At 43.6% G+C, this 22,204-nt stretch overlaps 1 protein-coding gene across 3 annotated transcripts in view; it reads right to left on the minus strand.

Moving 5' to 3' along the window:
- The window catches only part of RAPGEF5 (Rap guanine nucleotide exchange factor 5), a 225,046-nt gene that overhangs the window by 47,675 nt on the left and 155,167 nt on the right, over positions 1-22,204 (minus strand). The gene's annotated exons all lie outside the window — the stretch shown is intronic.

Here is a 22,204-nt window from a genome sequence, read left to right on the forward strand (position 1 = left end):
GTAAAATGCCTGATGTGACATTCAGGTTCAGACTCTTAGGGATGTTCTTACATTTAGCTAATTGAATGAGGTTGGAATGATTCTCTCTAATCAAGATTTACTCCATTAGTAGCTGGGATTAAAAAGAACACCATTTACTTTGACACAACCAGCCACTCCATCCTGGAACAGCCTTAGATAATGAACTGAGTGACTGTGAGAGTCTGGGTGGGCACTGGCAAACCAATCTGAATGCTTGATTCAATTCGGCTCACATTCGACAATATTTTGTTAAGGGTTTTGACCCAGAAATGCTTATTTTCCCCAAAGTTACCATCGTATTTAATATTCAATGCATTTACCTAATTATCTCTCTGCCACAGAAATATTAATTAAATAAAAACAATAAGGCTGTATAAAAACATTTCCAGCTAAAATCATAATGAATAGAATGGCTAACCACAATAAAGACTAGAACAGATGCCCAATACTCCTAACTCAAACCTTTCTCTCGTTAGCTACCATATTGCTGTGAAAATTTTCTATATGAAAAGAGCTTCCCTTTATTCCTTTTCAGCATTGACCTTTTTCTCTGCACATGAAAATAATTGAGTGATATAATCAAAATGACACACTTCAAATAAAAGCGCATATTGTAATAGCCATGCTTTAGAAAAGGCCATCCAATGGGTATTTAAAGATATTTTTGGAACTACAATGGCTATATAAATGATCCTCTGAAGACTATTAGAAAACAATAGCCATTTAGAACGACTAGCAAACCCACTGGCATCCATATTAAAATACTATAATTATCCATTACATTATGTAGTGCTTAAGTAATAGTAATTTAAGACTAGGCAGAAAAGTACCTTTGTGTATAAAAGCATCTTTCATATAAACAAATTCATAGTTGCCATATGCACTAAATTCTTAATAAAAATATGTATTTGTTTTGATTCCTAACTCTGTGTATCAATATACAAAAAATTTTTCTTTGAAAGTCTGTTCATTAAAACAATCACTAGGCCCTGGCTGATTGGCTCAGCGGTAGAGCGTCAGCCTGGCGTGCGGGGGACCCGGGTTCGATTCCCGGCCAGGACACATAGGAGAGGCGCCCATTTGCTTCTCCACCCCCCCTCCTTCCTCTCTGTCTCTCTCTTCCCCTCCCGCAGCCAAGGCTCCATTGGAGCAAAGATGGCCCGGGCCCTGGGGATGGCTCCTTGGCCTCTGCCCCAGGCGCTAGAGTGGCTCTGGTCTCGGCAGAGCGACGCCCCGGAGGGGGCAGAGCATCGCCCCCTGGTGGGCAGAGCGTCGCCCCTGGTGGGTGTGACGGGTGGATCCCGGTCGGGCGCATGCGGGAGTCTGTCTGACTGTCTCTCCCCGTTTCTAGCTGCAGAAAAATACAAAAAAAAGAAAAAACAAAACAAACAAAAAAAACAATCACTAAAGCTAGTCCCAAGTTCTTGGCTCATCACTGACAGAACAGTTCAGCCATTCTTTTGGGAATACCCTCCCTACCCCAAAATAAAAAAATGCCTCTTTGTAGTGCTTTTGTATTTTATTTTTTTTCTTCTTTTCCAAGTGAGAGGAGGGGAGATACAAAGACAGATGCCTGACTGTGCTGTCTGAGGCCAATGTTCTGCCCATCATGCTCACAACCAAGGTATTTTTAGTGCCTGAGAGGGAGCTCCACGGAGCCTCAGGAGCTGGGGCTGATGTGCTCGAACCAATTAAGGCATTCGAGCCAGGGCTGCAGGAGGGGAAGAGAGAGAAAGAGAAAGAAGGGGGAGGGAGAGGGGGTGGAGAAGCAGATGGTCACTTCTCTTGTGTGCCCTGACTGGGAATTGAACCTGGGACATATACATGCCAGGACGATGCTTTATCACTGAGCCAACAAGCCAAGGTCTGTAGTGGCTTTTTTTTTTAAATGAGAGGCGGGAAGGCAGAGTCAGACTCCCATTTGTGCCCCAACAGGGATCCACCCGGCAAGCCCCCTATCAGGCGATGCTCTACTCGTCTGAGCCACTGTTTCGTTGCTTGGCAACTGAGCTATTTCAGTGCCTGAGGCGAGGCCATGGAACCATACTCGGTGCCCTGGACCAACTTTTGCTCAAACCACTGGAGCCATGGCTATGGAAGAGGAATGGGGGTAGGGCTGGAGAAGCAGATGGTCGCTTTTCCTGTGTGCCCTGATTAGGAATCAAACCTGGGACTTCCACATGCCAAGCCGATGTTCTTTCGCTGAGCCCACTGGCCAGGGCTGTAGTGGCTTTTTAAAATACAGTAAATATGCCTGGCTTATAGTAGCACAATGGATAGAGAGTCAGTCTGGAATGCTGAGGTCGTAGGTTCCAAACCCTGGGCTAACCTGGTCAAGGTATAAACAAGCAAGCAATGAACCACTGAAGTGAAGCAACTGTGAGTTGATACTTCTTACTCCCCAATCCCCTCTGTAAAAACCAATAAATAAAATCTTAATAAAAATACTCTTGTAGTTTAAAAGTATGATGTTAATACAGGACTTATCATCTGTTACTCTTTTAATTTTTAAGGCATAAGAATTATCTATTTTCATTTGGTTTTACTTGAATGTATTTTTCTTTTCTGTAAAAATTAAAATATTGTCTCTGTCTCATTTCAAGAATATCAAGCACTAATAATTTCCATTTTATTTCTGAAAAACACAAGTGTAAGAGCCTCCTAGCATTGTGTCACAGTGAAATAGTAATTGGTTTGATTCAGACCTTTTTTGTAGGGTTCTATTACATAAATGCAATCAAATTAGAGGAGCTGAGCTGAATGCTTCCAAAAGCTCTAAGCTTAATGCTTCTTTTTTCTTTTGTTTTTCAGTAAAAAAAAAAAAAAGCCACAAAAATAAACCCTAAAGTCTAGAAATCATAAGGAGTATAGGGTTACTTAGGAGCAATTAAGAGAAATTACTTCTGTTATTTCTCAACACTCATAAGCAAAATGCACTGTAATAATGAAACCACTCACCTGTTAAAGGGAATTACCAAGAAAGCGAAGGAGAAGAATTTTGACAGGCAGCTGCCTATGGCAGCCATTTAACTTGAGTAAGGTAACGTGAATACGCAACATTTCTGAACTAACTCCTATTCCCTAAAGTCCTGTTAGCAGTTTTGTTTCACCTGGAATTTAAGGCACTCTAAAATATGTTTGACTTAACCTTTATTTCAAGGAGCCAAGAAAAGCTTCGCACTTGAAAGGGCCCATTGCTGGCCCTGGAATGTTACAACTTAGCATTATTTTGTGAGAAGCGGTGCTGAAGGGTACCATGTAATTTGATTAAGCATGCACACAAAAATGTTCCTGTCCATGTTTGCATCACAGGTTAAAGTGCTGCATCGTTAAAAGCTATGCTTCTTTCTGTTTCTGAAGGTCATGTGAACGGCTTCCAGTGCCGCTGTCCACCACAGCTTATATTTCTACCATGGCACCAGAGTATTGCTTAGCCATTCTAAAACTATCAAATCTTATTTTTCCATACTGATTTCGCAAGAAATGCTTATTACTTCATGCTGTTTCTACATAAAAACCTTAAAAATCAGCCTTTAAAAATGACAGGAACTAACCACAGACAGGGCTTTGGGTGGCACTCTTCAAATAATGAAATTCGTTGTCATTTTTAACTTTTAAAATTTGGCGTGGGAATCCCATCTTTCTTTCTTTGGGAAAGAATGATTTGAATACAACAGTTATTATGTTCTTAGCTACATTACATTCCACATGCTGCCTTTTAAAAATGCCACTAGAAGGATCACGGAGTAATGAACACAGTATTTGCTGATCTTCTCCACACAGAGGGTCATGTTTGCAGGTCACCCTGGCAGTAAGAGAGGTGACAGGCCCTAAGAGCTCCTGTTGTCCCAGCATACTCAGCTGCTCTCAGCATCTAGGCACAATAATCTTTAGAACCGACTTGGGGCTCATGCACGGGTCTGCCACGCCTGCTGGGAAGCTGAGCAAACAGTGTGAAGAGTCAAAGGGAAGCAGATTTCTACCTGGGTAGCCTTAGACACAGTAACCATACCCTCCCGGGGCCTGTAGAACGGGTGTCCCACCCACACCGAGCATACCTGTAGTCAGGATTATATAGTGTATCCACAGCATCTGGCAGGACACAGGACATATGTAAAGGCACTCGAAAAATACTACCTGCTCTTTATTTTCATAAAATGATATTTTGATCCTGTCCCAATGCTTCAAGAGCCCCCCAATCAACCAACAAAAACTGAGTATTGAGAACTGTCTAATAGAAGACTTTCGTAAAGGGATCGGGAGTCGAGAGGCAGGAAAGCGCAGGAGCGGCCCATGGCTTCCAGCTCAGGACGAGTCAGGGAGCTGAGACAAGCAGCCCCATGAAGTGAACTCAGTAAGACTACGCAGCACCAACCATACATGTCACGGGGCAGGAAGGAAAGATGCCAATATGCCAGGGAAGGTCTTACCAAACAGGTGGCGTGAGAGATGGCCCCTGAACTTCCAAGAGCTGGCGGAGAAAGAGGTGAAGAAAACGTGAGCAAAGTGGTGTGTGTGGGTGTGTCTGCGGCTCAGTCACAGCAGGCACGTGACCTCCACGCCTTGCTCAGTCCTTAAGGATTTTTTTTTCTAGATGACAATATCTAAGAATCAGAAGGTCTGGTAACAGCAGGCTCACATCTCACACGTTAGCCATGGTTTAGCGCTGAGTTGATCTTCCGCAGGGGGGCACGATCCAGTTTATCACAGATCTGCCCTGGCTGGCTTCACTCGTGCGTGTTCACTGTGTTTGAACGTGTGAGTTTATAAGACTTGGTCCACGGTAGGACTGTGAAACAGTAACGGAAGCGATCACATGGCATAACTACACAGTAAAGCTAGAAAAGTAGGCTGGAGTCAATTCCTAGAGGGACGTTGAGCCTGCGCCGGCCAAAGGAGGCTGGGGCTCCCTCCACAGGACAAGGGGGCCGAAGGGAGATTTTCAAGGGGAGCAGTGACAGGAGACACAGCTTGTGTCTGTGTCAGGAAGTCACACTGGGTGAAGAATAAAAGAAGAGAGGCTGCGTTTACTTTTAAACACCATGAGCTCGAGCTCTCTAGGTTGCAGTGAAGCTGTTGGGCAAACCCAGCAGAAACCAGAGCTTGCTGACGGGGGCTGGGTTGACCGCGGGAGCTCCTGGAGGAAGACGAGCTACTGGAGGAAGACGATGGCTGGGGAAACAAGAATTATTGGGTACAGAGCTGGACAGATGTAAGCACGGGTCTGAGGGTGGAGCTGGGGTAGATGCAGCAGAAAGGTGAGCTGAGGAAGGGGAAGGAGAAGAAAGAAATAGGAGAATTGGGGACACAAATGGAATAGAAGCCAACAAGAAAGAAGTCCTGGAGAACAGAGCAGATTTTGGGTGTCAAAAAAAAGGGACAGGAAGGAGTTTCATGAGCTGGGGCAATCAAAGGCGACTAGATTTGGCATGTGGATGGTCCCTGGTCTGACAGCTTTAGAGAGAGGCCCCTTGGTAACTGGTAGTGGCGTACTCTCGTTAGGCCAAGAGGAACTAAGGATCTTCTGATAATCAGCTCTCACACCATCTATCACACTGTTTCCCTCCAAAGACTCTTACGGTAACTGTGTGGCTTAGTGATTAGCAACAGCAGTTGCTCTCACAAATGAGCCGGGAGGAAAAATTTCTTCATGATCAATGCAAGTATCATTTTATTTAACAGTGCAGATTAGAACGTGGGAATTGCTATGGGTACGTAGCCTTCAATACCAATCTGCCCGCATGTACCAACAGAAATTAATTGTGAGATTCACTCAGCTGAACATAACTGACCTCTCTGGGTTGCTCCATCTTGTATGATTAACATCATATAATGCATTCTGATGATACAAATTGGGCTCCTAAGGGCTTGCCAATTAACCATGCTAAGATTTCAGGTAATAAGTGAGAAAAACAATTTAAACATTAAATCTTACATTAGAAGTCTGGGGCATGATTATTTCAAGCAATAACTCTGACACTTGAATAAACTTAGGACGAGTTGTATTTTATCTGTCCAGCGGCACACAGGAAGAATATCTACTATCAGCTTTCTTTCAAAACTGGAAATGTATCACAATCCTGAAGTTGTTTTCCCCCTGATCGTTGTGAATTATTAGCACTGAATTTCAGACAAGTAAAATTTTTATTTATTTTTGTTTCTGGTTAACAAATGCTAGAAATACTAGAGAGAAGCAATTTCCCTTAAAGTTTAGCAATGGATGGTCAATTGTTTATTTTAAAGCTAAGAATCAGCACAATAGCTAGATATAGCCACGTTTAAAAGGTATTACACGAACTTACTAATTTAAAGTGAACGTGACTAAACACAACCAGGGCTCTTTGTCAACAACCTGGCATAAGATCTTACCCACACTGAAAACTTCCAGTACAGGAAAATTTACTCTAACACTTAGCCTCTGATTAAAAGTATTTCTAGGACAAATATTTCAACCAGTGGTGGACGGCAGGCATGCCTTTGTGTTCTGGTGTCTTGAACAGTCAATTCATCAATAACACAGAGTTGCTTTCTTTCTCACACAGGTGAGAGGGAGACTTGTGGTTTTGGGTCACAAGAAAGGTATGGTCACCACTGAAGACCAATTACTTATGGTTGAGCACTGTACCCACTACCATGAAGAAGACACAGTTGTAAGATATGAGCTCAACTTCTGCAGGGGTTTGGAATTTGATTTGTGAGATCATTCAAGGGCCACCTCAAGCAGCCTATAAACCCAGGCTGATAAATGTTCCATTCATGTGAATGTCTGAGCAAACGTCCACATCCCAAACCCTGCCCACCATCACTATTCAACACTTGTTTCAGCCCTACAGGCTCCAAATTTGCTTTGCACTTCACCTATTTCTCCCTATACACCAGGAGGCCAGTGGTCGCTTTGGATGGCAATGAGGAAAGTAGGGAAAGAAGACAGTAGCCGCTCTATTTGAAAATAATCATGACGGCCACTCTTTAATGACCACATACTGTGTTCTGCATCATGAGCTTGACCCCCATGGTCTGTGCTCCTCATATTCACCCTCGGAGGTCAGTCTTCTCTCTCTTCTGAGGATGATGACACTGACACTGAGGTAAGTCAGGGGGATAGTCACCGAGTTATTGCAAGCTAACACAGAAGGGGCCTAGGTGCCCAGGTGGCTTAGCCCCAGCTGTGTCTCATTCACTGCACTATGCCCTCCTGAGGCTGTGGATCCAAACAGTCTATACTGGACTGGGAAAGGGAGTGCAGGAAAGTCCCGGAACCCTGGGTGAAGCGCCACAGATACAGATGGGCACTTGGTCTTTTCATAGTTCTTAAATTACCAAAGACGCCCCGATGGAGTTGTTTCTATCCATGTGCCAGCACGCTGAAGTGCCTCTGCTCCTACTCAAATCTTATTTTGTTTTATTGTCTGGTGAACACCTAGCATGAGCAAATAGCTATAAGAGGTCAGCCAATCTGCTCCTCTGAAGGTAGAACTGACAATCACATGGAAGGGTTAAGATGGTTCACAAATTCATAATGGCGTTTAAGGTTAGCCTGGTGTATGGATGTCCCAGGTTCGATTCCCGGTGAGGGCACACAGAAGAAGCGCCCATCTGCTTCTCCACTCGCCTCTCTCTCTCTTTATCTCTCTCTCTCTTCTCTTCCCCTCCTGCAGCCATGGCTCAATGGAGTGAGTTGGCCCTGGGTGCTGAGGATGGCTCCATGGCCTCCGCCTGAGGTGCTAAAAAATGGCTCTGGCTGCAAACGGAGTAAGGGCCCCAGATGGGCAGAGCATTGCCTCCCAGTGGGCATGCCAGGTGGATCCCAGTTGGGCGCATGCAGGAGTCTGTCCCTGTCTCCCTCCTCTCACTAAATAAAATTAAATATAAAATAAAATAAAAACTCATAAATTTCTTTCCTTCTAGATAAACTTCTCCATATTAAACATTATGGATACTGCGAATCATGAGTCACATTTGATTTTGTTCACTCTTTCCCAAATCAAAACAATAAACTTCGAGGCCCTGGCCGGTTGGCTCAGTGGTAGAGTGTTGGCCTGGCGTGCAGAAGTCCTGGGTTCGATTCCCGGCCAGGGCACACAGGAGAAGCGCCCATCTATTTCTCCACTCCTCTCCCTCTCCTTCCTCTCTGTCTCTCTTTTCCCCTCCCACAGCCAAGGCTCCATTGGAGCAGGGTTGGCCCAGGCGCTGAGGATGGCTCTATGGCCTCTGCCTCAGGCGCCAGAATGGCTCTGGTTGCAACAGAGAGACGCCCCAGATGGGCAGAGCATCGCCCCTGGTGGGCGTGCCAGGTGGATTCCGGTTGGGTGCATGCGGGAGTCTGTCTGACTGCCTCCCCGTTTCCAGCTTCAGATAAAGTCTACAGTGTCCCTCACTTCAGTTATCAATTATAACTAGAAGAAGCCCAGTATCCAGGGGGAAAAGGCCATTAAACATGCATTAACTGACATTTACCAAGACAGCTTTGTCTTTTGGCAAAAGGCACTCAACAAACTTCCTGTCGCAGATGAAGCTGTTAAGTCAGTTTTGTTGGTGATGGACAAAGTCTTGACTTGAGGGGAATGACTCACAATAAGGTGGACAGAAGATGTGTTGTAGAATTGTGCACCTGATACCTGTATAATTTTGTTAACCAGTGTCACCCCAATAAATTCAATTAAAAAAATAAAATAAATGTACTACTCACATACCTAAGAACATCCTTAGGCCTTTCTTTAGCATTGAAATCATATGATACATGGTGACGTGACCCACAGGCACATGTAATGGAATCATCACCAAGAATATAATTATATAAGCCACATACTATAAGCTACTCTTAGAACAAATTAAATTTATGTTATTGTTTAAAACTTCTTATAAGCCATCATGTGAAACATTTTTAGTATATGCTTACTTTTTTTATGAGAAATATTTCTAGCAACTCAGGTAGAATTTGGAGCAGAAGATGTAAGATTCTCAAACATAAATTCACTGACTTAAATCAGACACGAGAAAGGTACTTATAAGTAAACCTTGTACGTTAAGAATACATGAGATTATTGTCAATATTCACTTGTTGAGAAGACTATAAGAGCTAATCCAAATTACTGCATAATCTTTAAAAGTGATTACATACTGCTTTGTATCACAATATATTTATAGTTCTTTGAAGGGACAGAAATATATAATTATGTCCTAGGGTCTAAAGTACCAAAACAAACTAACATAAACCTCCATTTATAAAAGCACATGTCATTTTCCCTTTCTTTAGGAATCAAACTGTGATTTTTCTTGGCCATACTGTTCCCTAGATATTTTTTAAAAAGAATCAGACAATGTATTTCCCAGTTTCACTAGCAGCTAGTTATGGCTGTGGCTAAGTTTTGGTTCATGAGCTAAAAGCAGAAGCCCTGTGGGATAAACAGGTGTGTTTATCTTGACTGGCTCCAGGCTGACACCTGGGCCATCGTGCCAGCTAGCTTCTATCTTGAGATGATGGTCAGACTCTAAGGACCCTGGAGCAAAGAGCTGGAAGACCTCTCAGTACTGGATGATTTCAAGGCGGGCCTTACTAGCGCTGGACTGCATGTCTCTATTTTTATTTTCATAGGAGAGAGAAATATATTTAAAACCTCGTGCAAGTCACCATCAGAGTTTTTACGTTGTACGCAGCCATGCCTAATTACCAATTATACATACACATAGAAAATTTTAAGGAATTCAAATACACAATCAGTGATGTGATCTGGTTCTGAAGTTTCTCGATTATCACAAGCAGAAAAAGTACATTTAAGAGGAGAAAAGGATTGTGAACGTATCCTGATTTCACTACGGTGGATTCTAGAATGTTCTGATGAAGACATATTTGCTTTGTGTCTTTTTTTCTTTTTAAAGAACAAACAGCTTCCTTGGGAGGCTGTCAAATAATGAAAATTGTCATACTTCTGTAACGTGCACTCGCATTACGCCAGTCAGTACTGGCGGAACCCGAGCTGACTAAAATATTCCTACAGAAGTCACCAGTGGTAGGGGGCTGTAACACCTTCAACTTCAGATCAAACTGAACCAAGACCCAAGAAGCTACATTTGGCATGTCCAATTCCGGGGACCCGATCCAACATTAGGATGAACTGTCTTTACCCTGTCCTTTTGTTTCCTTACAAAACACATGACACTAGATTTATGCAATCTTTAAGCTTACCAGACAAAAACCAAATAAATGCATGGTATCAAGCAAGACGGGAAGAAAATTTAGGGGGATAAAAACCTAACTTGCTTGTAAGCACTATGGAAACTCTCCTCAGAACAAGTATATTTAAGGTGCACTGAAAGGGATGTAATAAGAAGGAAAATCGGAGATGCTTTCATATTAGAACCATGATCCATCATGAGCCCTGCTATGTACTACCGACTCACCTAAACCCATGTCCCTTCATAGACTGAGGAATATCCAGACGGGTGTGCAACAGGCAGTTTTAACTTGTACTTTAAATATTCACATCATGTCGAGCTCATTTACATGCTTACATGACTTAAATATTAGAAGATTCACCAAGAATCCTGTATGCTGAGAATCATCAAGAAGAGTCATTTTGAAGTAGAAGAGGGTCTGAATGGTGGTGGTGCAGTGGGTAAAGCATCAACCCTAAATCCTGGGGTCACAAGTTCTAAACCTCGGGCTTGCCCGATCAACATACATACAGGAAGGAACAACTAAGAGCTGATGCTTCCCACTCCTCCCCTACCACCTTTCTCTCTCTCTCTCTCTCTCTCTCTCTCCCCTCTGTCTAAAATCAATTAATAAAATCTTTTAAACAAACAAATAAAAGAAACAGAAGAGGATACAGAATTGCTCTAAAAATAAGTTTCCATCACATTTTAGAGCAGAACAAGCCATTCTGGGCATTATAATAAGACATTTCAGTTTTCTGCACTTTCTGCTCACCAGCAGTGAACAAGCTGTCCAATTTCACATTTGTTTGTGAGGTTTAGGGGAAGGCACGCCAGCCACGTGGTAGCTTGAGTAGAAGGCAAAAGGCTGCAAACAGAATGGAAAGAATGGCTTCCATTGTAGAACAAGAAAGCCCCAAGGGCAGAACATGAAGATAATGAGAAATGGGAGGGAGGGTTATAATGAGAAAGGCCGCAAAATGAAATGAGGAAAAGCTCAATTATAGGTATGTTAAAGGCAAAAATTCTCCTGCTCCTGAATATATCCCTTTCAGACATGTGCCTGTCAATTACAGCAATTCTGTGGCGATGCACACCTCCAATGCGGCCATAATTTGACTGAAACACGCTGCGAGCGATTAACATGCCGTGATTATAATCAACAAATTGCTATCCACTCTCATTTCTTCCTCACACTTGTAAGACTGTCTGAAGTAGGCACTCTTACACTGAAAAAAAAAATCACTTTCCTCTTTCATCTTCTGATAGGATGCTCAATTTTGCTTGAGGAAAATGTCACAGTATTTAAAAATACAGACAAGGACAGCAGATGATCTCACTTTAAATCCATCAACTGTGTGGGGAGATGATGCGTGAGATCTCTGACAGAAAGAGACAGAGAGAAAAGAGTTTTTACATCCCTTTGACATTATCCTAAATATTCTTGAGTAAATTCGGTCACTGATGTTATGGTAAAACTATGGTTTGGCTAAAATTACCAGACTGTCAAACTCACTCTTGAACACAGTATCTTCTGTCCCCATGCATTTCAGAATAGGTTGCTCCTTCCAATTTGCTGCTCCAAGTGCGCCTGACTGATGTCACACATTTAAGCAAGTTTCCGGAAACATGGCTGGACACTGAGGGAGATATTAATTATGCCAACAGACCCAAAACCCACTCAGAAAATAAGATCTATTTAAAATGTTTAAGATTTGAGAAGAGCATTTTCTTGTGAAAGGAACAAAAAATCAATTTTTCCTTTTAAAAGAACAAAAAAGGGAAAAAACTTTACAAGTGCAAAAAAGGGGAAAACATTTACAAGAACAAAAATCAGCACCAGCCTCCTGAGAAACCGCTGCAGCGATTGATTACGGGACTTCAGATAGAAAAGAAAACAGAAGGAGCGACGACCTTCATTCGGAAAGGGCGCACAGTAGGGACACGGAATCCAAAGAGAAAACTAAACAAAGCTGTCATCTTTCTCAAATTCATTTTTTCTGAGGATAACTAGAAGTTTAATATTAAAGATCTGCTTCAAAACAACCTTCGTCCTCTGACAGACAATACAGACTTAAGCCAATATTTTATTCATGTGATAATAAAAATGAAAACTATGAGGGCCTCATAATTCTGCGTGAGCGCTGTGACTTATAGACAGTGCCTTTATATTTTATATTTAAAAATAGGTTATAATTTTATATATTCTGATTCTTTGAAAATTGAAAGACATATACAGACTGACAGCAACACTCAATGTGCTAGAGGGTTATATGACTTGTAATACTTTATTCTCCAGCCCTTCTAGGAAATAAGGAATGCACTGAGCAACAAAGAAAGAAATATTAAGGTTTCCACAGTCCTCTGTCTAAAAAGATGAGTATCAGCATCAGATTGGACGTTTGAGGTGGAGGAAAAGCTATACAGGAGAAGCAAGTACAAGGTAAATAAGAGAAAATGTGCACATGTGAGCAAAGGAGAAGTCCATTCATTTCTCTCTCTTCCATACTGGCTGCAGTTTACACAGGGAAACCCCTTACGATTAGGGGTGTGAGGACATTGTCACTGCAGAACCAGCTCAAAATGGGCCTTATTTTATGAGACATTGAACTGCTTTTCAGAGGACAGACCAAAAGCACAAGTCACACAGCCAAAGCATGAACAGAGGAGAGAACTCTGACCTCTAGCAACATCTGGGACCAAAGTCTTGACCCTCCCACCCCCCCACCCCCAAATAAAAGAACCAGGATATAATGTAAACTTGAACACTGGAACCCTTTCTAAAGACAAGGACTTGTTCTCCAGGAAGATCTGGTGTTGATGCCCCTTTACCATAAATGGTCAAGTTCCAAGGTCCTCCAGCTGGAACCTGCCCCACCAGCACTTCCGCACACCTGCTCCCCCAACCCCTTAAGTAACTTGAACCCAGTCCAGCGAGCAAGATGGGTTTGTGTCACCAATAGGTCTCCACCTTCTTGGTTGGTGCCTTCTCAATCAATAAACTTTTCCTTACTCCAAACTCTGATGAGTTTTGGCCTTCTGAAGCACCGGCCACAAGAGTCTGGGTTCGGGAACAACATCACCACCAGGACTGACTTTATAGAAACCAGCAGTCCCGTGCGTATTTAGAACACAGTGTGAAGAAAACCTTCAAAGACTCTATCTCACCTCCAGGCTCCAGGACAAGGCCTTCTCCCATCAGAAAGGGGTTGATATTTTCCTTAAAAGCATTCAAAGAAGAAAGCCTAGAAACTCTTGCTAAGGTGCCCAAGGTTTTCAAAATTCTTATAATCAAGAGACTTAAGACCTAATTTCTAAGGTAATTCTTGCCCCTCACATATCTTATTTTCCATCTCCTATCTGTGGATCCTCTTGAAACTAACTTCACACAGCTTTACAATATTTTAGTTTGTTGCTAGTGTGCTCTCATTATACTTGATCTCTAAGTATTGGAAGAAGTCATGTGGATGAAACACGAAAATGATGCCATTTAAAAAACTGCATCCCAATGACCCATTCTCATTCCAAATGGACACCAAACAGTCCCTGAAAAGCATGCTGTACTGCACTTACAGCCTTATCCATTAAATATCTTCCTTTGCCCATCGGTTATACGGTAATGAAACTTCCACATTTCCATTATTAATCAGCACATGTTAATGACCTTATGCTTCAGTTCTGTCTCACTTCATTTCACCTTGCTTCATTACCAACAAGAGTATTAATTAACCCACAATCTACTGGCAGTGTAAAAGCATCAATTCCCTTGTTATCATACATAATAGCGCCTGTTCGAAGGTGGTGGGAATAGATTAGTCCAGAAGATGAACAAACACCTCAAGTGAAATCCACAGTCAAAACCTGATTTCTAATCACTTCTCATGTGGACATCTGACACAGCGCCACAGGCAGAAATGGGGACCTCTTCTCCAACAGCCCATTTCCTTTGTAACCTTCTTGAAGCAGTCAGCTCCCCCAGTGGCCGGTCTGCTCACAGCTGGAAACCAAAAGCAGGTCTGTGCTGGGGATCGGATCGCTCCTCAGTGGCACCAGTGCACCTGACTTGAGATTTATTGTCAGAGCTGAAAGGTAGGCTTGTATTTCATTTACGCCTTCTACCCATGATTCTAGTCACTAGACAAAAATAATAAAGTCACAAAGCTAGCAAGACACCTGAGTGCATTCCCACATTCAAACGGTCACCTAGTCTCCGAAACAGCTTAGGTCACTTCTTTCTCAGCTTCCCTGCCCATTTAATGAGGGTGACTGTCCCGTAGAAGGGGAGGTAGTTTGGGTAAATGGAGCAGCGTCTTGAGTAACTCTCAAATCCTGACTCCCACATCTGGAAGAGACCTCACACGTCACGTGGTCTAAGCCCTCTGCTTTCATATAAATGAGGCAACTGAGAAGAAAATTTTTACACAATTCTAATGATCTCATCGCTCTGTCAATAGCAATGTATAAAGTCTTCCAATGCCTCGTTTATGGCAAATACACTATGTTCTTCATATTACTAATTAGGGTAGAAGTTATGGGAACTGCCAAAGAAACAAACCAAACCAACACACACAGAACCCACAGTGCAAAGAGGAGAGCACAGAGCAGAAACCGGTGTCTCACTTGAGCACGATTACTCCTGGCCCCGCCTCCTACGACAGCGCTTCAGGGACTTTCATTGTCACTGCGGATCGGATCACTGCTTCAAGCCTTTGCTTTATCTGGAAAAACAAGCCTTCACTGAGCAGTGGGGCTCTACATCCATCTCTCACCCTGGAGTCGGTGCTAAGGAATTTATTTAGCCTTTCATTGATATTTTTTATTAGCATGTATGCAAACAAAACTAGCCTAATACGTACAACTGGCAGTTTCAGAAAGCTGACAGTGGCAATGTAATCCAGTGAACTGTCTCCCAGAAAGCTATTTCACAGGTCAAGATGGTAAGAGTCTGATGTCAAACACTCCCACGGATGCAGATTCTGCAGCTGGCAGGCACCACCTGGAGCACGCAGACCTACTTCACATTTCTCTGACTTCTGCTCTTCCTTTTCTTTGCCAATTAAGTCTGTCTGTTTCCTTTGGCTCTGAACTTTGTTGAATAGGACCAGAAGTTTCACGTCAATTCTCTAAAATACTTTAAATGCATTAACATACCTGCCGGCACCGTTAAGGACACATAGCCAAAGTTATCCTAAACCTGTCATGATATTGTTTATTTAGCATCCACCATTTAATATCCTTTATCTGCCTACTTGGTTTTGTCAGACTCTCTCCCTAGAACGTGAGGCCCACGAAAGCAAGGAGTTTGTATATTTTGTTAATTCCTGTCTCCTCAGACCTAGAACAGTGTCTACATAATAGGAAGTCAAAGATATCTGATGAAGAGATTAAATTTTCCCAAGGTATCAATGTATGCTCATATAGAAACTGACCGACTCCAAATGCACTGTGATACTTTAGTACAGAGACAGTGTGCAAAGTTAATGGTAAAGGAGTTACAGGCGGAGACGGGTACAAGAGACAGGAGGCAGGAGATTCATCCCTGGGGGAAGGTGATGCTTTCCTACAGAGACAGACTGCTTCTGAATATCCCCAAAGGGCTTGGTAACAGTATTCTGAACACGGATTTTACCAGCAGGTGGTAAACCAAAGCTATTCTTTGGAAATATTGTAGCATACTTTTTTCAAAGGAACTTGAAAAGTTTCCCACTGGACAAGGTTGTACATCTATAAACATACTCATTAAATCGTCACCAGGCATGGCCACTGAGCACTGGATTCCAAGTTCCTACCCTTACCAACATTCCAACTGCTCTAGGAGGCCAAAGCCACGTGGTGGTAACACAAAGTAACATGAAGTTAGACCAAAAGGCCTGGGTCCTCGTGCAATGGCTACGTGACAGTGATTTCGGCATAAAATGACCATGAGGCACTGGAGGCTGTCCACATGAATTCTAGTGTCTCCTCCAGATCTAAAATTCTTTCACTCTGGGATATATTTTGAAAGGAAAGAACTTGATATAAATCCCTCTGAGTCAAGAGTTTTAAGGACAAAATACACTTCCGAGATCATTTCGTGTATGACTTGTTCAAGGTCCCAGGCTGGTGTATGAATGGAGTCCAGGTTCGGGACCCAAGGCTTCCGAATCTCGTTTTGGCCCCTTTCTATTTTGTTGTGTGCACTCTCCTTTTGCACAACATTATTTCTTACAGAAGTAAGCATCCTTGGTGATGAGGTCTAAGGACCACCCAGAGATTTTCGCAGTCTGACAGAACCCGGGAGAAAAATCCAAATGGGCTTTTGTTTACTCTGTCATCTCCTCCTCTTTCTGAGGGTTGAGAAACCAAACAGCTGTGTGTCCAGTACCTCTGTCTCCTCTGACTGTTTTCTTTTCTTTCTTTTTTTTTTCATTTTTCTGAAGCTGGAAACAGGGAGAGACAGACTCCCACATGCACCCGACCGGGATCCACCCAGCATGCCCACCAGGGGCGACGCTCTGCCCACCAGGGGGCGATGCTCTGCCCCTCCGGGGCGTCACTCTGCCGTGACCAGAGCCACTCTAACGCCTGAGGCAGAAGGCCACAGAGCCATCCCCAGCGCCCGGGCCATCTTTGCTCCAATGGAGCCTTGGCTGCGAGAGGGGAAGAGAGAGACAGAGAGGAAAGCGCGGCGGAGGAGTGGAGAAGCAAATGGGCGCTTCTCCTGTGTGCCCTGGCCGGGAATCGAACCTGGGTCCTCCGCACGCTAGGCCGACGCTCTACAGCTGAGCCAACCGGCCAGGGCTGACTGTTTTCTTAAAACCATTTCAGTGGGTGGAGCAGCAGTACAGGTTTGTGGGTTTAGAATTCTGCAGGCTGCAGAGGTGCCAGGGCAGGGACCAGAGGACATACAGCCCTGGAAAGGGAGTGAGGAGGGGAGGTGGGGGGGGGGGAAGGGGATGAAGTCCTTAACTCTCAGAGGCAACTGCATATCTGTAACTATTAGACACCTAGGAGATATCCATAGAAGAGCAAAAGGGGACATGAAAGTCAGTGCCCTCGTTCAGTGGCTCTCACAGCTGGCTGACTCTTAGCATCACTGGCAGAGCTTTTAAAGCCCATGCGGCTTAGCTCCCCAACTGGGGTCCGCAGAATCCGAATCTCTGTGGTGGCGCCCAGGCATTGGTGTATTTCTAAAATTACCCCTGTGCTGCTCATGCGCAGCCGCAGATAAGATAGATCCCCTAACCCATTTGTGACGTGACAGCACAAAAAATAAAAAGACAAATTTTATGTGTTTATTAACTTAAAGAAAATTTTAGGTGTATATTAATTGCAGGAAACCAGGGAGAGACCACCATCTAAAAATTTCTGTGATCGTCCTCAAAAACTTCAGTCCTGCAAATGCCGGGCTGGCTAATAACAGGGTTCTTTATTAAAGCTACAAAGCTGTTAACGTCTGCAAGAGAAAGCCTGGAACAGAGGCATTGGACATCTTTCCAGACGTCCTCAAAGGTAAGGAAGTCAGGGAGAGGTGCCCCGACGTGGCTGTCTAGCTTCCCAGTGATCAGAAGAGCATTCTTAATTTTTCTTCACCAGAGATATGTATCCAGTGCTTATGACAGGCTGAGTGCTGGCAGGAAAGGAGATTTTTTTAGAAGGCAGGAGAAAGTGACGTGCCTGTCCTAGCTTTACTCAAGGTGCTGTCAGTGGGAAAACGCTTCCCAGAAGCCAACAGGCTGGCGATGGAGAGAGCAACGTTTGGACTCTACTGACCAAGAGTGACACTCCCACAACACAAAGCAGGTATTCTCACAGAGGTTGTTGCCTTGTTACAATGACGTGCTCCGTCTACAAGGGGCTAACCATACCACTAACACTGAGGCATCAGTGACAGGATCACAGCAGGTTGGATCAACATTTCCACACTGAGCACACATTAATAGAATATGCTGAATGATAACCCCACAGAGTAAAAAAAAAAAAAGAAAAGAAAAAAATCAGCCACACCTTGAAGAAATCAGGTCAAGCCTAATAAGAATCAGCTGGTAGGCTTTCCCTACTTCCCCTTCGCTAGTCTCCGTTTGCTTGTTTTTCTTAGAAACCTGTAATCATAGTGCATTTTCATCAAAAAGATGAATAGGGAATTAAAAAAAGAGGGGAGTACAGAATGCATTTCCGCTTGTGTTTTTCCCTAAGGTTGACCCATCAGAATGCAGATTTAGAAAGCAACATCAATAAGAAGGTTTTTCGCTATATAATCCATCTGATACATAGTTCCCTCCTGCTTTGAAACAGAAATTGTTATTCCCAGAAGCATCTCTGAGAAAACATACTCTATTCTTGCTGGGGGTGGGGGGTGGGAGTTAAACAGGAGCGGAGACCCCTGCAGACCCTCCCATCCAGGAAGGGCTGTAGGCTTGCTCCTCCAGCCCCTCTACCTGGAACTTCTTGTTTTTCTTTCTTCTTGCCTTCCCTGTAATTCTCCTGGGCTGGGAATGCCCAGCGATGCCTGTCCTATTTCTGGGAAGATGAAAGATACAGCTGCTTGATCTTTCTCTAACATTCCAAAGGTTTCAAGTTAGAACCTGAATCTTGAAAGAAAAGGAAATCTTTGAAAATGGCTTCAATCATTTTCCACGATCACAAATGGATATCTAATGATCAGACTCAAATACTTGTTCCATTTTACACAATGAAGATTCACTCATTCATTCACTCATTCCACAGGCATTTGCTGGAAGATTCCTTGTGCCTGGTACTACCAAGGAGGAAAGGTATGCACAAAGGGGACTGTGAAAGTCAGCATGGTGTATAAGTGTTTTGTGGATCTAAGCATTTAGGTAAATCATTAGTATTGTAGATTGCCTTTAAGCATCTCTGATACTACTTTTGCTTTTGTGTGTGTGTGTATGTGTGTGTGTGTGTGTGTATTTTTCTGAAGTTGGAAACAGGGAGGCAGTCAGACAGACAGACTCCCGCATGCGCCCAACCGGGATCCACGCGGCATGCCCACCAGGGGGCGATGCTCTGCCCATCTGGGGCTTCGCTCTGTTGCAACCAGAGCCATTCTAGTGCCTGAGGCAGAGGCCACAGAGCCATCCTCATTCCCTGGGGTAACTTTGCTCCAATGGAGCCTTGGCTGCGGGAGAGGAAGAGAGAGACAGAGAGGAAGGAGAGGGGGAGGGGTGTAGAAGCAGATGGGCGCTTCTCCTGTGTTGCCCTGGCCGGGAATCGAACCCAGGACTCCTGCACGCCAGGCCAACGCTTGACCACTGAGCCAACCGGCCAGGGCCTACTTTTGCTTTTACAACTCAGTTTGACTTGGCGATGGCATACCATGTGAATTCATGTAGCAACAGAAACATGTTACCTCAATAACCCTGACGTTCTCCTTTCTATTCCATTTACTTAAGTAGACCTTTCCCCCCTTGCGTGTTACATCAACTAGTCATCACGTCAACCTGTTCTTTGTGATAGAGAAGGTTTCTTCTACTTGGCCTTGCACCTGCATTTTCACAGCTAAGTGACTTCTGTGGAGAAGAGATGGGGAATCACTTTCATCTCTTGCTTGCTTTATCTTCCCCACCCTCTAGTGGGCAGAGGAACGACAAACCCAGAACAGGTCCGTGCCAGCCACCAGGACATCTATTTCCTTCCATGTACCCTCTTCCTCCTCACTGCCATCGGGGCCATGTGGACGGCCACCAGATGGCTCCTCCCGGTCCCATATGGCTCCGTCTCCCTGAAAGGGGTGCTCAAAAACATAAAAATGTTGCTGTATACTTTTATTGCAGCCCCTTCTCATTTTCCTCCATCTGTCTTCCATATGTTTATGCGACTTTATGAGGCTCTTGCACACGTGGCCTTTTATAATGAGGAATGCCGGCCTGCCCAAGACGAAGAACTAACTTCCCCTTCGCCAGTGACGAGGCGCCTCAATCACTTTAAATACATGATTCATTTAGTAGTCACACTACAACAAACTCATAACCACTTTTCTTCAATTTGTACATAAAATGGATGTTCTCTTCAATCTATGATACATATTTTTTTAAATTTTATCAACAAAAACCACATGGTGGCTTTCCTGTTGAGTTTCTCCGAAGTATTGTATGTGAAGTTTGGAAGAACTGCATGATTTCCACTTAGGCGTCCCTAATTTACACACATCCAACTAGAGTTGACCTTTTTATTGTCATCAAGTTCTGCTTTGATTGGAGGAAATGTGACCGTTGTTTCCCTTCAGGTATCTGTGTAACAATCTGAAGTGTGTCCTTCACAAACTCTACAAAAGTGAGGCGTAATGAGGAGAGGCTGACCCCAAGGGGCAGCTTCCTGTCCTGCTCAGGTTGAACCACTGCGCCCGAGTCCTCTTGGCTGTGCTGAGCATGTGGCTGAAGTGACGTATTCGACCTCAATATTGGTATAACTCATAACAAAGTGGAATAACAGTCACTAGACACCAGGCACAACACCATTTCCCAACCGGAGGCAACTCTTGGCATTAGTAACAGACATCAGGGTGATTTCTCATTGCCTGTGCTAAACAGTGGGAACTTAGTGGGCACCTAGGTCATCTTTCACAAGAAACTAAAGACAATGAGAAAGAAAGAAAAAAGAAATCAAGCTTGAACAATTTCTACTCATCACTACAAGCTAGACACAAAGTCTTGAACTAAAGAATAAACTGTGGTACAATGAAGGAAAAAGCATTCAACACCCCCCCCCCAACTTCTACCCACATTTAAGGATGACCTCTTATGGCAGGTAATTTGCCAGTATTCTAATCCAGACCACCTGTGCAAAGCAGTCTGGTAATCAGTACATGGAACATTATGGCCAGTTCGTGATGATTATCTCTGATGAAGCAGAGCAAGGGACTGGTGCTCAAATGCACAAAACATTAATCGATGGACATATAAAAACAACCCAGCAAATGCCACAAGAATACATTTTTTCTTTTAGCTTGTTTGTGCTCAAATGACAACTATTGATTTTCCCTCCAAACATACATATGCAAAATAAAGTATTTCTATTTTGAGATCAGACACAACATTACCGTAGGGTGCCTGATGGGGTCATTTTGCTTTTTTCCTTTACCCACTTACATATTTCACACATCTTTGATTCTCTTAACACCCTTCCTAATGCAATATGGAGCCATACATCAATTAGGTTCAAACAAACCTTCAGGGACCTGAGAAAATTCCTGTTCCCAAGTCATTTGGTCATTTCACAATCCTTCTTGCATGAGGAAAACCTAAGGAGTTACTTTGTATTAATACAACCAAAAAATGCCTCTTCCAGATGCCATCACTAAACTGTAAACTGTGGGCATCACAGGTGCGCTCTTGGCAGCAAAATGTGCATTTTTGTCAGAGACTCAAGTTACAGAATTCAGCCTATATAGCCAGAGGCCAATTCATTGGAATAATTGCTCCAGGCTGGAACAAATTACAAATTCTGGTTAAGAGAAGCAAGTACTCGCCCTTCTGTGGAAAAGAAAGTGTGGGTAGGTCATTCTGTAAATGCAATGGTAGTGTTTCCAAAAGTGCAAGGGTGAAACAGCTACATGGGTATTTTGCTCACAGATTAAACAGAAAGGACAAGAAGTCTGACCAGTAAGATGCAGTGAATTACAATTTCTGCTCTGAGTCGCTATGCGTATCATATTCTGCACAGCAAGGCATGCTCTGGGCAGTTTGTAAACCACTTGGAAGAAGGCAGAAGTTGCTAAGCTGATAGTTGCTGAGCAGTTGCATTAATTGTTGACATTTCCACGGAAGGCTACTCCCCCCAGCTCAGTGCGTCCCATTAGCCAGGTGAATGCTTCCTGGTAACCCCCTCACCTTATATTTCTTCCCATTGACCACTGGCTATTGAATGCTGGCCTCTTGCCAGCTGCCTTTAGGTAAGATCTGATCAAAATTGCAAAAGAAACAGGGACATCTGCTTTTGGATCATTTCTTTGTACAGCTACTTCCCAGGCAGTTGCTTGGATCGACATGTGTCCATTTACTGGATTCAAACAAAACAGCAGGGGGCCAAG

This window comes from Saccopteryx bilineata, chromosome 7 (genome assembly GCF_036850765.1).
Source record: "Saccopteryx bilineata isolate mSacBil1 chromosome 7, mSacBil1_pri_phased_curated, whole genome shotgun sequence".
Taxonomy (NCBI): Eukaryota; Metazoa; Chordata; class Mammalia; order Chiroptera; family Emballonuridae; genus Saccopteryx; species Saccopteryx bilineata.